Below are 16,516 nucleotides of genomic sequence, written 5' to 3'. Positions count from 1 at the left end.
TGGTAAATGGCTTGCTGTCACAAAATGCTCGATTAACTGTTGCAATGATCTAAGTTAAAATACTGCGTTTGTGTCCTACTCTGGTTATTTCCTGTGCTGCAACACATTGATTTAAGCTTTTAGTCATGAGAGAGCAAAATGCAGCTGCAAGATGTTGATAATAAAATGTTTTCTTTGGTTTTATTATTTTGCTAATGGAAACTCAAAATACCAGAGCTGCTTGCTAATATTTGCTCAGGTCTTCTAAAAATTGCTGATTAATTGTGCCCTTTCTTTTTTAAGGGTAACTTCTGTGAAGTTTGATGCTCTGGATCGTTTTGCAAGTTGTGCTTTGCCACAGAGCAAAAATAGGGCAGAGCAAAGGAAGGGAATGTTTTTAATGTAGCCCCCAAAGTGTGTGGTGCTCAAAGCGGCAGGACACTGCATTGCACCTACATCAGTTGCAAACAGCTCTACAGATAAACATTTCTGAGGAGCCCCCAAAAATATTGCTACCTAAGGAACTGATGGTTGACCAGCAGCACTGGAACAGAATGATGGAATGCAGCTTTTAGACTGCAGCAGTCCAATAACATACAAAGATGCAGCTAATCCTGAGAGTGTATCATACCTGCTGCTTCAAAAATGATACTAAATAACCTGAGTTTCATTCTAACAATCTGCAGTGTCCCTGATACTCAGAGTGGAGTTTAAGAATGTGTATTTTTGACAGCTTTGGAAAACTGTAAATTTTATCACTGTACTTGGTCAAAATACTTCTCTGTAATATTTCCTAGGGTTTTTTTAGGAGAGGTGGTGCAGGAAGTGGGGTGTCAGTGTTTTCTGCAAACAGATCCCTGCTGAACATAGCGCAGGGACAGTAGAGCATCCTCAGAGCTAAGACAAAGTATTAAATTAAATGTGAGTAAAGCTATATACAGTCCCCGAAGATTTCCCAAGCTAGAACTTTGCATTCTCGTGGGCTGTGCGTAGCACAACTGTTGATGGTAATGATGCTTCTCTTTATTTTTCTTCCTGAGGACCAAGGAGGAACAGAGTCAGAGGGCAAGGTTTGTAGGTGCAGGAGAGACATGAACATTGATTTGCAGCTGTAGTTGAAAGGAGGACTCTCCCCATTATATCCAAGTGGGGAAGAGGAGAGGCCTCATATGGTACAATTCCATCTCTATTTCAGCTCAGAAGGGAATAACTTGTTGAGCTGGGTCTCGTGACAAGTGGAATGGCAGTCCATGAAGTTCTGTGGCCCTGTTACCACTGTGGTTGTGAGAGTGAAGTAGGACCTTCTATTCATGAGAAATGATGTGGCAAATACAGTTTAGTATTTGTATAGCATTTACTTTTGTGCAATTGTGCCAGGTAGCATTGGCAAACTTTGGTTCTAAATGTCTTCTAAACATTTATTTGGCCCTGTAAATAGTCTAAACTACATTTTTGCTTGTTCCTGGGTTTCTGTACCATTCCTGCTCCTGTTCTTGCTGGCTGAGGCTTCCAAGGGAGCCATGGGAAGCTGACATTCATACTAACTGAATTTCAAACATCCCTTTTAGAAATCACAGGCTCTGTCATTATATGGAAGATGAGGCCATTTTACACCTAGTTTTAGAGATGTGTTTGTGATTTCCTGGGGTTTTCTTGTGGAACCTGAATTAGAGCTTATTTCAGGTTAAGATTTAAGCTTAACAAATGTGAAAAACATAATATTGACATACCAGCTTAGTACATGTTTGTCCTCCTGGAGAAGTTTTTTGTATTAATGTCAGACATGCATCTGTGAAGTTGCAATCTGTGGCTGTTATAGTTGTAACACTGAAAAGGGAAAATAAAAGGGGAGGAAAATGTGCATGAAGATGTGAATTTTGCTAGTTTTAGATTTAAGTGAGATGCATTGAAGGTAACCCATGGTGGAATCCATGTGCCACTAAGTAATGTGTTGGTATATGGCACAAACGGGATGGCACCACTGAGAGATGTTCCTCTAGTCTTTATTGCAACATCAGCCTCATAACAGGTTGGGACAATTGAAAGATGGCAACACCTCACATCTTGCCAGCAGTGGCCAAAGATCTCTTTGTTACAGGGCATTTTAAAAGTTTTCCAGCCAACAGCACATTGCTAAAGCTTACAATTGTTCTAGCCAATCACTAAAAGCACACATACACCTGCTTCAAACAATGCTTGCTTGTATGCTTTCTATTAACAATACACAATATTCCATTATTAAGCTTAAAACCTTCTACTATCTTGCAAAGCATATTTTTCGGCAGTCTTAAGGTCTATTCTAGCCAAGCCTAAAAACTCAAACTATTGTTTCATGTCCTTGCTTACTGTATCATTGTATCTTCTCTGCTTTCAGACTCTGCAGCTGCAGCTAGCTCTAAGTTATCTGTTCTTCCTCTTTCTGAGGCCTGCTTTTACAGCTTCTGAAAATCTTCTTACCTTTACCAGCAATTTCCCACTAGTAGGATGCAATTTATTTGGAGGGGAATGAGTGATTCTCTTGATTTTTCAAAGGGCTTTTTGAAACCCTGTTACTAATGTGTGTTCCAGCAAAAAGTAACCATGAATGAGCTGAATACAGGCTGCTTATTTATTTTTGAGCCTTTGCCATCACTCTACGTGTCACAACAGGCAAAATGTTGGTGATTTCTGTCACTGTCAAGCCAAAGGTAGATCTGTCCTCACTTTGGGCTCCAGTGGAAAGGATACCCAAGGAATGCTCCTTGTGCCTGGGCAGTTGGTGCTCCCTGTGAGCAGTCCCAGGGAAGCAAGGGTGTCCCAGGGTCCTGTGGCAGGGCAGGGGGTGAGGATCAGTCCCATGGGATGAATTGCCCTTTCCTGGCCTGGCCCTCAGCTTGTAGCAGTGGGAAGGCCATGACTGCAGTCAGCCTCAAAACAGAACAGCAGACTTTTTTCCTGTCGGTCTGGTGTGGTGCCTTGCACCCCAATTGCCTCCTTCAGCCTTGTAAATGTTGCAAGTTTCTCAGTTTTGTTGGAGTAGATAAAAGATAAGGGCAATTCTAAACATTTTACTGTGAGGGGAGAAAATGGAGAAAAGTAGAAAGAGGAGGCGACTAAAAATATAAAGCTTGTGATCTTTGCTAATGATTATATTTGGCAATTCTGTAGAAATGAAACCAAGAGAAAACTGTGATTCTTTGACTTAAGAAAACATTTATCTGGAAAGGTTTTGTTTTTAGGTTAAGACTTGAGTTAAGAAAGTGGAAATACATTGATTTGTATTTTGACAGTTTAAAATAGCTTCTATGCAATGCTCTTACAGCATGTTCATTTAAAATGTGGACTTGCAAATTGCAGTAGTATTTTAAAACACTTGGAATTCAGAATGACATGTAAACTGTCTGCAGTGATCTTATTTTTATCTTTGTTAATGTGCTGGTTTGCACCACAGTTGGGTTTGTTTGTTAGCTTGGATGTGAATTTGTATTTCTGTATATGTATATAAACATAATCCCATTAAAACATGTATGTAAGTAGGAAGCTGATAGGCAATATGCTTACACATATACCAGCATGTTATTGAGTTATAACAGGAAATATTTACTCTCAATATCCATGTGTAAATCTAATGTGCTATGAATTCATGCTAAGAGTAATAAAGCAAGAAACTGTTTATGTTCTGTGATACAGATAGCCAGCTCAACAGTGGGAGTGAAAACTGGAATTGTTCTTCCATTTCAATTACAGCCTGACAAATGGTGCATTCATTTTTCATTGTTAATAAATGGCCCATATGGCATCCTTTGATCACATGCTCTGCACCTTCTGCAACAGTAAAGGCATTTATTTTCAGGGAATATAGAACCTAACATTTGATCTGGGCTTTCTGAGCAAAATATTGTCTTGAGTAAGGGAATGGACACTTCCAGGAGAAAGTACCCTAGGTAGTTCAGAGTTTTCCAGTCTGAAGGCTTGGAGAATGCTGCACCCACCTCAGCAGCAGAGCCAGAAACCTCCTCATGTTCCATATCACACCGGATAAAACCAGGAAGGTTCTTTCCCCACTAGCAAATTCCATTCTTTCACAGAATATGTGAGGGTGGCTTTTCCATGGTGCACAGTCCAGATTCCAGGATTCCTGGCATGCAGCGATAGATAAAAACTAACCAGAGAAGAAACTTAGAAAGCAACGCAAAGCAAAATTAGAATTTCTGTGTGTGTGAGAAATATGCATCACCAAAAAAACCCACCGGCCTCATACACACATCCCTTGGAAAAAAGACAACTTATTTACTTTTAATCACATTATTTATCATACCTTTTAGAAGCAAAACTGAAATCCATAGCCAGGACACCAGCTGGAGACATTCAGGAATATCTCCATGGAAATACCATCCTGGAAAGCAAAGCTTGCTGAAGTTTGCTCATTATTATCTGCAGAGCACTGCAGTCTGGGAGGGAACGAGCTAGGTGACACCCTGTTTTCTACACCCACAGTCACAGCAGATGGATGGGTGACAGGAACTCTCATATCCTCCCTTATGGTGTAGCTCTTGTAATCACTTTGATCTCAGTGGGCAGACAGTGTTTGGGACCTTTCTGGGTGTTCCTACCCCAAAATGATAATGATTATGCACAGCTCATGCCTTTAATGTGAACTGAAGTGTTTACAAGGCATGTGTGGATGTACACTTCTACTTTCCCAAACGCAGAGGTTTCCACCCTCACAGTGTTCATGTGAACCTTCCAGGGATAAGGAGATGCAGGATGGAAGCAGGGGGAAGGGAAAGCCTGTTGGACTCTCCTTGGGAAAGTTTCATCAGTAAGACAGCAACCTGTGGCCACTTGTAATTGCAGCACTATCAGCACCTCCAGAGTAGTTTCAGCTTCTGCTTTGGCAGTGGCAAATGGCAAAACTGCACAGAGTCACCCATGATCCCATGTAAGAAAAAAAATTGTGTTCCCTTAACCTTTTGTAAAAGATGGGCACAATGTGAAAGCTTAAACCCCAAAGCAGATGATGCTTTTCTGTACCAAGCATCATGTCATGTGTTTGATGAAACGTGCCTGGCTAAGTGTGTCCAGATGGGCATTGCTCCTTCGGTGAAGAAGCCATTAAAATGTGGCAATTTGTGGGAATCTAGGCTAAAATAGGCTCTCAAAATGGAGAGTTAGTACAAGGCACAAAGTTAAAAAAATTCGTCTCCCCATAGGTAACTGAAATATGGGGTGGGAGAGAACAGGAGGACTTTAAAGGTTGTGTAATCATTTAATTTGTTGCTTTAGTGCTAATACCTAAAATGTTTCCTCAGCATACCTGGCTTCTCTTTTCATGCATACCTGGCTTCTTTGAGGAAAACACTCTATGTGATATTACAGGCCTGTAATTTTCAGGCTAGACTACAGAAGGAATATATACTTGTTATTTTGTTTTCCTTCGAGAGAGTTCTGCAGTGTTTTATAAATCCAAATGACTGTATAGGTTTTAGTGAATGTGTAATTTGGAATAATTCCATGTGGAATATATACTGGTCAATACCTCTGTTCTTAGAGGAGATGGTCACTAGCAAAAATGACAGGCTGTTCCTTACTGTGGAATGATCTGTCATCTCCTCAGGTTCTTGTAAATTGCTATAGCTTTCTAGGGTAGGGTAAATTATTTAAAAGTTGTCAAAATCAGCTTTAAAGACTCTGACCTTCTAGCTTTTAAAAGTGGTTAAGGGGCTTATGATGTTGAATCCTGTAATCACTTTTGAAATGTTTTTCTAGTCCATCTTCCTTGAATTAATAGAAATATCTATTTCCCACAAGTAAAAAGGGCCTAACTTTGGTCAAAAAAAGCATTGCTGATGGTGAACTTGCTGAAATCTATGAGGAGTAAAATTTGGAACTGACTTGATGAACTGATAAGATTTTGTCAGGGACAGTCATGGGTAATTGCCTCAACGTTTGTAATAGAAAAGATTGTGCTTGAAAAAAAGCATGGTAGGAAAATGCACTCGTCTCAGGAAAGGAACAGCGAGCACTTCCCTGTGCAGAGCCAGGAGTTGGACTCAATACTCTGTGGATACCTTCCAGCTCAGGATATTCTATAATTCCATGATTCTGTGACTTGAATTATTTTCCACAACCCATGATAAAGGAAACAGGAATTTCCTCAAGGAGTTTTATCACAGCACATAAGGTTTTTACATTAAATGTTCCTATTTGATCTGCAAACCAAACGTCATTCCTCTTGAACTTATTGAATATAGTGGACACCAATTTTTAATATAAAAAAAGAGGAATTATTTATTTAACTTCTTACCCTCTTATTATGATAAAAGGCTGTGGCTGGGGGGAAGGACAAAGATATGATGGATGAAAACATGAATAGTTTGTGTCCAAGCTGATAACCCATACTGGCTCCAATATATGGGCATCACACTTTCCATCTGGGTGTCACAGAAATGCCATGAAGATCCTATATGGAGGTGACTTCTACCTGAGAACCAAGACATGACCCAGTCAAGTGTGTGATAAATATAGACACCCACTGCAGCAACTTGCACCAACACAAGCTCTGAGTTGCAAGTTAGACACGTGGCTGTGTCTCAGCAGTCAGTCCCTGCTTTGTGCTGCAGTTAAGCTGCCCTGGCTCCCAGGTTTATTGCATTTGCACCAGGCCTTTGCATGGTCCCAGGAAAAGTCTTGTCTGTGTGAAGTTTTGATAAAAAATGGTTAGATTTCTGCAAAACGAAACTAAGAGGAAATTAATACTGAGTGATCTGAGACATGTATTTCTATCCAGGCTTTATTAATGATTGTTTCCTTCTGTGGTTATTTACATATGTTTACAGAGCCCAGCAGAGCTATTCCTTGCTCTGGTTTTGTCTCATAAAATTCCAAAGTATAGAACTGTCATTCAGGGATGAAACAGTGTGATGTAATTTAACTATAGGCAAGGTAGCTTAATTAACACTTACAGTCTGTCTTTAATAGGTGGGCTCAGGATATGCAATTTTGCCTTGTAGTAACCTTCAGTTTTTCTTTTACATCTTTCCTTTACCACTGTAGCAGTAGAAAAAGAGCTCATGTGCTCTTTAGCTGACATGTGACCTTGCAGCTCCACAGTGGGACAGGGAATGCTCTGTTCAAGAAAAATCAGTCTTTTGGGGGAAGGACTCAGCAAATTAACTGGGAGCCTGCTTTTTCTAAAGGCTGATTTATGCCAATGGGGAGATCCTCATACACTGTGGAGCAGCACTGCGCTGAGCTCAACAGAGCTACTTTGTTTGATGGGGGTGGGGTTAAAAATCTGGTCCCAAGTGTGTGTGATTCTCTTCTGCTGATGCAACTATCACTATTGTGCCCTGGGAAGGTTGTGCCTCTCTCTTCCTCTTCTCTCTTTATGACCTAGCAACCCTAGAATGCACTGTTTGTCCCCTTTGTTTTTTGAAGGTTACCCTGGCTCACGTGGTGAGCTGTCTGTGGCTCGGTGCGTGAGCTCTGATGCCATGAGCTTGGCAGAGACAGCACAGCAGCACTGGCTTTGCTGCAGCTTTACTGCCTGCAATGGGACCCCAGGGCCTGGTTTGCCCAGCTTAGCCCAGCCTGCCATCTCATTGCTCACTCTTCTTGCCTCATAGCAAAACTCAGCTTTTCTCCCTGCACCAAGGTATATCGAGGCCGTAGGAGTGATCCTGGGATGTGCTTCCCTGCTGGCAGTGGCTTATCATGGCATATTGAACTGGTCTGCTTCTCACACGTGGGAGCAGGAAAAGCCTGTCCCCAAGCTGCTGCTCCTGCTCACTTTATAGTTTTAAAAGACATGGTCGGCTTGAGTAGCACTCCTTCTGTGTTTGTAGGTCAGACAGAAGTCCCTGTGGGTCAGCTTTACATCTTTTGCTGTAAATGTAGGTCAGCTGGCTGCCGTGCAGAGTGTTTCTTATCCTTAAAAGCACAGTTCCTCACACACAACTTCACAGCCCATTGCCTTTGCTGGTCTGTAAGGAAGCTCATTTTGCCAGCATAGTGAGGGTACAGCTGCTCTCCTGATACTGGCAGCCCTGCCAGCATGGGAGCAGAGTATTCATCTGTCTAGGTGGAGCAGATGTGTAATGAGAGCAATTTCTGCTGTTTCTGACACTTTCCTTCAGTAATGAGAGATTGGTATCAGGCCTGTTAATGAAATTAATTATCATAGGATGTGACAGTCCCTGTAAATCAGAGCAAGTCCTTCAGTTCTTCTGTGCCCAGGGTCTGTTTATTCTGATACTAAACCTAAGATCTGCTCATTCCTCAATCCTAGAGAGTCCATCAGAGGTCTAAAATCTGTGAAAGATTCTCAAGAGCTCACAAGGAGCCAGCTGGGTTCAGTTACACTGTTGCTTCCTTCACAGCACACATTTGGTTTACATATCCCTGCCTGCAGGCTCTAATCTTAGCTGTGACACTTAATATGCTTTGAATTTATTTTTTTTAGCGTGGTTTCCTAGGAAGTTGAAGCTTATGCAATCCTTATGCAAAAGGAAGAGCCTGAAAGGTTTCCTAAAAAGACAGCACAAAGCAGCCAATGGGTTCATGAATCAGGAAACTTATGCTAAGTTGCACACAGAAGAAGGTGGCTGGTGCAGATCTTCCTTTGTCCGTGACTGCAGGGTATGACTGGGGCTCTGGATGACCTCCAGAGGTCCCTTCTGTCCTCAGCCATTCTGTGATTCTGTTGTCCATGATGCACTAACATTTCAGCAAAATTCAGCAGAGGGGGACAGCTCTCAAAGGCAAACAGGTCATGACAAGTTTGAGAGGAAGGCTGTGGCATGTGGCCACATGGGGTTGTTGGCATGATTCTGCTTGGAATCACCAAGTTCACGATCCTCCAGAGCCTCTGGTGGTTGGGGGATATAGAAAGGAATAAGAGGAGAGATGGATGGAAATACAAGACCTATTAGGTGGCCTGTGGGGAGATAAAGAGGTGCTGCATCAATGCACAGAATCTTTCTAGAGCTGATCACTGCTCCTGGCAAGACACCTTGTCTGAAGAGTTTCGAGAGAAGGAGATGCAGATGTGGCTGTGGTAGTTAACCAGGAAAGGACCGTGGTCCCTTTTGTGTATCTTACATTTGCTTTCAACAAAGCAAATTTGTGGAGACATCACCAGTGTCACCAGTGTGGCCAGCAAAGGAAACATAATCTGTTTGTAATATTGTAATCCCTCTGTTCAAAGACAGGTTGCCAAATTTCTCAGGGAAGAACAGTCTTTTTAATGAACTCAAACTCCAAAAAAACGAAACTAATTTTCCCCCAATACTGGAATATCTTTATTACTGAGACTTGATATATTAATGCTTTTTTTTTTTTTTTTGGCTACCAGAAAGAGTATAATAAATTCAGGAAAAACTAAGAAAAGGAATTTTTTTAAAAAAACAATATACCTTAGATTTTTTTAAAAAATCCCATTCTATAGTAGATTATTGGAATTATGTGAGAGGAAGTCAAATCCCATTAAAATTGTTTGGTTTCGTTGCTTCAAGAGAAAAATGTTACTTTATTCTGCTCATGAACATTCAGTTCACTCTTTTTTTTAACTGCCTCCTCCTCCTTGAGCACAAACCAGAAATGCTTATCCCACATGCAAAACTGAAATACAAAATTCCACTGCAAAAAACCACTGCTAAATTGATGCCAATTTAGAAAGCCATTTGCAGGGCCACTTCGCTTAAAAGAAAAGAAACGCTAAAGGGCATCCTTAAGGTCATCCTGACCTGTTAGCTCTGCTGATGTAAGCTGTCCTTGTCCTCAAAATAAGAGAAACATCTTCAGCCTTGGAAAAAACCCAACCTCAGATCAAGATGCAGGACTTTCACGTGGCATCATTTGGTGGGTGCTGCCAAAGCCAGCTGAGTTCACCATCCACTGGGTGCCCAGCCCCATGGAAGGTATCAATGACATCTCTTGGTCACTTGCAAGGACAAGTGCCATTTCAGCTTCGTTCAACTGTAGGTGAATACATGGTGCTCACAGAGAATTAGTTAGCATTTTACTGTAGCAGAGAATTGGGCTATTTCAAACTTAAACCAATTTTCTTCCACAAAATTACGCAAGAATAAAATAGGGTTTCCTAAGGGATACAATGTAGCATTGAATGCGGATTGTGCCTTGCCTCCCCATAAGAAACAAAAGACATTTTTAATTTGGCAATGTAAGTAAAACCCCTTTCTTTTCTTTTCCTCATTTCCTTAGCCATAAATAGCAAATATGCAAGACTAACTCTATGTATGTTAGCAGTCATTTCCATGTGGTAAGGGAGACATTTCTGGTCAGATGTTAGAGTACTGGCCAAGGGAAATGACAGGAAAGTCTGATCAAGGGGCAGTGATGAGAATATATCACCACTCTGGAGGTGTGACAGGCTGCCCAGCTTGGCCCCAAGTTCACCCATCAAAAAATTCCTGGCAGGATATGTGCAGCTTTCTACTTTGATGCTCCTTGTTCTGCCAGGCTGGGATTTGTTCATCCCATGTCCCTGGTGGTGCAGGAGGATGTGGTTTGCCAATCTCACCAGCTTCCTCTGGAAAAGGCATTTCTGTCCAGGCCACGGCTGGATGCAGAGTAAGATTTACCTGAAGAGTCAGAGCTGAAATGACTGGAGACGTGTTTTTGTATTTCCAGGGAGAGTCCCATATATTGACTGTATGTATCAGCTGGATCACATCCTCAGAATCTCTGGAAGGGAGAAGAAAATGGCACCCTTCTGAAGAGAGGATGTCTGGTTTTGTGTGCACAAGGATCAATCAGGTGCAACACAAAAGGGTCCAATGTATGTTCAGACCCTTCTGAGCAAAGAAATATCAGAGGGCTCTTCCCTTGAAAGGGTCTGCAGAGAAATATGCCTCTAAAAATGCTTGGCTGGAAACACATTTGCTATAATAATCTACTAAAAAGATTTCATCAGGAGGTTTGATGAATCTAGGCAGATTCAGAGCTGCAATCAGACTGTGACCTAACCAAATCATATCTTCTTTGACTCCTCTAGTAACTACCTGAGGTTGATTGGCTTTTGTTACAGAAGTCTATTTGGGCAGCAGTGAGAATGAGCAGAGAACAGATGTTCAGCAAGCAGTTTCCTCAGAGAGGAAAAGGCTTTTTCCTATGGCTGCTATAACATCTTGAATGGTGATGGGGAAGGTGCCTGAGCTTCTATTATTACTGCAAATACATACATAAAGCAGGAACTGGGAGGAGGAAGGAAAGCTTTAGCACTGCCTACTTTGCTGTCAGTTGAGGGTCAGTGAATGCTGACAGCAGCTGTTTTAAATCAGACTCTGTCCAGGTTTTGAAGGTGGAGGGTATGTGCTTTTGGAGGCAGGGCAGTGACCTGGAAGGAGGCAGCAAAAGCACTGGCAGCACATGACATGTGGGTCAGAGGCAGCACAAAGCAGAAGGTGTTTGCTGGGCCAGGGTTGCCTGGCTCACCTGGAGGTGGGTGCAGGAAGAAAATGATGTGTTTCTACATGGCCACATCTCTGTGCTATGATGTAAGAAGAGGAGGGGGTTCTCATCAGGTATTTGAACCAGCTGAGCTGTACCATGGGGAAAGAAGTCAGGTGCAGCTGGTTTTTGGAGTATTCTTCCCAAAGACTGCAGTCTGGGAGCTGTCTGTCTTGCCTCCTGCCAATGTGCTGGGAAGAGTTCCTCTCCCCTGCCACCTGCCTGCAGCCTCTGGATATTGGCAGTGTGTGCTGCCATGAGAGGATGCTGTGTAGGAACACCCAAATTGCTTCCCTTGGCTGTTCCTGTGTACCAGGAGCAGTATAACCACTTTAGATCACCCCCAAATGTGGGCTAGTTAGCTTGCCTTACAAGAACAACATGGTCAGGAGGGGAAAGGTATCTGGAGGCTGTGCTGCTGGTTGTGCTTGAATTAGCTCACCCACCTCTGCCCAGCTCTGCATCCTGCTGAGGGTTCTCTTATCAGAGACAACAGCACATCAGAGGCTCTGCTGCCTGAGAGTCAGCACTGGGGGTGGAGGATAAGCAGATAAACATAATCTTTACATGAAGGAGGCTAATCAATCACTGAAACAACTTAGCAGTGCTTGTGGGGGACCTTTCACCTCTTACAATAGCTAAATAAAGATGATGTATGGGTTTTTTAAAATATAAAATACATATGTATAAGTGAGTTTAGTGATCCTTGTTCCAAACACAAAGCCAGACTATGACCAATGATAATTTCTGGCTCCACAAAAACAACTCTATACATAATTTATAGAGTTCTAATGAATATTAGAAATATACTATTATTTTTCTCTTGAAATAGGTGTACTCTTATGTCTGGATCCTTCTTTTGATACACAAATAGATTTAATAACAAATTGATTCCTCATAGCTACTGACCTTCATTTATTCTGGCATAAAACAACTAGCATTTTTCCAGGTGTTCCATAATCTTACAAAATTAAGAATGGAAAGCTGAAGGGAAGTCTTGGAGTCCAGAACTGCTAAAGAATTGTGGACCCAATGTGGAAAAAAAAAAAAGTATCCTTAATATTATCAGAGTTGAGCATGACAAAACATGAACTGCAGAAAGATCAGGATTTATATAAATTAGCAGACTTTGAATATGAAGCCAAAATCCACTGAACAGTATGGAGTATCTTCCTGAGGAAGCATTTCACCATGTTTCAGGCCCATTTGGGTCTCTTGCTTCTTTTCCATACACCTGCTCATTGCTCCCAGGTGTGGCAGTCAGTGGAAAGAGCTATTTTTAAAGATGACAGGTTGTATTTTGCTAGGATGCATCTTTGTGCAGGTTACTAGTGTTTTCCAGCAGGCAGCTCACCAGGACTGCCCAGAGTAGTTGGATCTGGGTTTTTTGGCCTTTTGGTGTGTGCAGCTGCGGCTTTCCACATGCCTCAGCAAATGTGGGATTGGAATCAGGCTCCACTTTGGAGAGGACTGACACAGGAAGGAAGGCTGCCTGCAGTGCCAGGACACCCTGCAAAAGGAGCAGGAGGGCCAAAGGCATCAAATTTTGGGGGTGGGCAAGATGCCCAGTCAGGAGCACAGTTATCCATGCCCTTGGCTCTGCTGTATTTGTAGTCAAGGAATTTTATAAACACCTTATTCATGGTTAAGTGTGTTGTCTTGTTAGTGACAGCCTTATATCATATCCCAGAGTAAAAGCCTTTATCAGGAGCTCTGTAAATTAAATTGCTACTTTACATTAGACTTTTTTCCATTGGCTGTGAATTCCTTGGAGATGCTTTCCTTTATTGACAGGAGGAGTGTGTGCTCTGCCAGAAGCTGAGAAGAAATAGGTTATGATTTCCGGAGGATAGGATTTCAAAAGCCCTCGCAGCTGCTAAGGTAGAGCTTAAACCTTTTCTGCTTGGGCCTTGCAAGGGCTGTGCTTGCCAGGTTGGCCCCTGGCCTAGGAATGTCAAACATCAGTTCTCACACACTCATTTTTTGCCTTGTGGTTTCCTGGAGTGTCCACAGAGGCAACACACCACTCTGTGCTCAAACACTGGTCCCACTGAAGGTCCAACTATGCAAATTCAGGCCTGCTGTAAACTTTTTGCAAAAACTCTCATAAACTCACCAAATTGAACTCTCAAGTGCTAGAAGCATGAGTTATTCTACTTAAATGATTTCCAATTACTTCAGGATTTAAGCCAGGCATAGATAAAGCCAGCAATGTAGTGAAGTAAATTCAGAGAAATTGAGTTCAGTTATTTTTAATTAGGGCAGCTTAGCCCTTCTCTTCTATCAAACAAAACACAATCCTTTCTTTAGTTGTTTCTGGACATGCCTAGAAGCACTAATATTTTTGCAGCTTGATTTTTAGCTTCTTTTCACCTCATATTCCCTCTGCTTTGAAAAACAGTTTACCCTTAGCCATGACATTTAAACTTGCAACTCTCTCCTTTGGCCTCACACTAGAAATGTTTTTATTAGATAATATTTGTCAGTGTCATAGTTTACTTGACCAAGTAAAACTCATCATGGTAGACTATAATCTCAACACTGGTGTACCAGTGTGTGCTCCATGGCCCTGTGCAGAGTCTGGGGTGGGAATGCAAGGATAGTTGACCCCTGGTTCACAGCAATTCTGAGACTGCAACTGAGATATTGGCTCCTCACAAAAGAGAGGATCCTGCCAAGGAGGTTTTGTCACTGTTTGTCCTCAGTACTTACCCAGGATTAAAGAGCTGGCTCTGGAGCACGTAGGATGGGGAAGAGGGAAAAACTCTACCATGACTTCCTTTGGGAAGTCCTTGTGTCTTCTGAGATTACTGGGGTTTTTTGACTGAATTTTGCTGTATCTGTAAGTCAACAGTGGGGCAAGAATTAATTTCCTTTTTTTTTTTTTTTTTTTTTTTTTTTTTTTTTTTTTTTTTTTTTTTTTTTTTTTTTTTTTTCTCAGTGTGTTACAGAAAAAGCCAGCTTTATCTCCTTGGTGTAATTCTTTTTAGGATGGTGAAGGAGCCTTTGGCATAAGAAAGACAAATTTCCAATGAAATTCAAAGTCAGGTCATAGACCCAGCTGGCTGTCAGTCTGTGCAGCAACATGCCAGGCAGTGTTGTCTAGTGCCTTGCTGGTAAAAAAAGGCAATCAAACCAATTTCTGTGTGCTCCCTCTTTGAGGACTTGCTTTAAATCCCTTCAGTTAAGCAAGGTCCTGTAGAGATGTGAAATCTGGTGAACCTCTGCATGGAAGCCTTAATATCCAGGATATAACTGTCTCTTTTAGTGAGATTAGTTGCAGATCAAATTAAATCACTTGAGGAAGTTCAGCTCTCTTTCTGATAGCATTCCCTTAAGTGATTTTATACTTGAATATAATAAACACAACATTCTTTAAATGTTTGGCATTAATTGGAATGTACTCCCATTGAAGTCAATCATAAAATGTTTTTTATTTTAATGAAAATAATTCTAAAATGCCATCTGAGGAAAGCCTTCCAGGAAAATTTTTAACTCTACAGAAGTTACTTTACCTTGTCGGACTATCTGAGAGACTTTTTTATCTATCTAACTTTAGTTAGACCTCGGCTTGGTAGGAATATTCCAAGAGTCAGAGAGAGTGAGCATTTCCAGAGGGCAAATCATTGTAGCCACCAGTTATACCCTTTTTCAAACAGGATTAACTACCCTGTGAAGATTTGGGTTATGGTGCATTAACTGGGGTTTTTACACTACTCACTATATGACTATAGATACCTGTAGTTCACTCCAAGTGTCTATTCTTTACCACATGTGCTTAGGTGCTTATAAAAAGGGTTCAGCTTAGTCTCTCTCTGTCAAAATGTGTGTAGATATAGTTGCAGCTCATACCAGAGGTGAATTTAATTAAAAGAAACCTCAGATTAGCCATTTTTAAAAAGCCCTCACCTTGATCACTGCCAATTGTCTAGGCAATGAATTCAAGTAATACTGTCATTTCTGCTTACCTTTCCCTTACTATTTATTACTATAGTAATAGCCTTTGCTATTCAGAGGTTTTTCTCTTTGCTGGTTTTGCTTGTTTTCTTTCTCCTCTGTACTCCTAGGAAGCTGTGAGCCCTTGCAGGGCAGTGCTGGTTTAAAGTTTAGTGAAATCAGGTCTCAGACATTTTCATCTCAAAGGCATGTACTGCAATGTTCTGACTCTCTCTAGTGCCAGTAGGAGTCACACACCTCAGGTCTTGCATATTGTTTTGAAAATACCGGAGCAGATTTAGTCTTTTAAGACATACTGTACTTCCTTAATATCTTGGATGATTTCCATTTCTGAAAAATGTCCTAATTTCTGTGCATATAAACACTTGCTGTGGAGAGCAGCAGAAAGAAGCCATTTCCTGTAGTTATTTTGTCAGGGCTATAAGTGAATGAATCTCGTTCAGCAAAAAAAAAGCCAATTGAAAATCAGCAAAACACTTTGAAATTTTGTGTTGGTTTTATAAATAATTCAGGGAAGAGGGGGAAAAAAGTCTTATCACAATATATCTCAAATATTCTTGATATCCTTCCAGTAAATCCTTTCTTATCAGGCATTATTAAGTTACCTGTAGACCAGAGTAATTTTATCTACCTAGGGACATGTTTTTTAGTCTTCCTTCATTTTTATTCATCTGCTCTGCATGGGAAACCCCTTATGCTTTGCTGAAATCTAAGGTAATGTAGAGTTAGCAGGATTGTCCTGCAGAGGGTACCCTGAGTGCCAGAGAAGTCACAGAACCATGGAGAACGGTTCCAGTGTGTCCTGCTTTCCAGCTGGGCTGGCAGAAAAGCTGTCTCGATGGTGTATGTTGTACTGCAAGACAACCATCTTCTGGCTAAAACACAGCTCAGTACTGGTGTAACCCTGAGGAAATGGCCAACATGACTCAGAAAGGCTCAAGCTTTGTCCTGGAATGGCTTCCACAAACAGGAAGCCAACCCTCAAAGAATCACACTGATGTGCACACACCCACTGCTAATTTGGGCACAGTAAATATCATCCTGACTCATCTGTTGGCATTCTCTGACACTCTTTCTGGAGGATGAGGACTGCAGGCTTTATGGATGGTGTTTCTAAGAGGCAAATCAA

General features: G+C 41.5%; 1 protein-coding gene across 2 annotated transcripts in view; it reads left to right on the top strand.

Moving 5' to 3' along the window:
- Window positions 1-16,516, top strand: part of OSBPL5 (oxysterol binding protein like 5) — a 175,043-nt gene that overhangs the window by 203 nt on the left and 158,324 nt on the right. The window lies entirely within an intron of this gene.

The sequence above is a fragment of the Zosterops lateralis genome, assembly GCF_965231275.1.
Source record: "Zosterops lateralis genome assembly, chromosome: 6".
Lineage (NCBI taxonomy): Eukaryota > Metazoa > Chordata > Aves > Passeriformes > Zosteropidae > Zosterops > Zosterops lateralis.
This window is presented reverse-complemented; position numbering and strand designations above follow the sequence as displayed.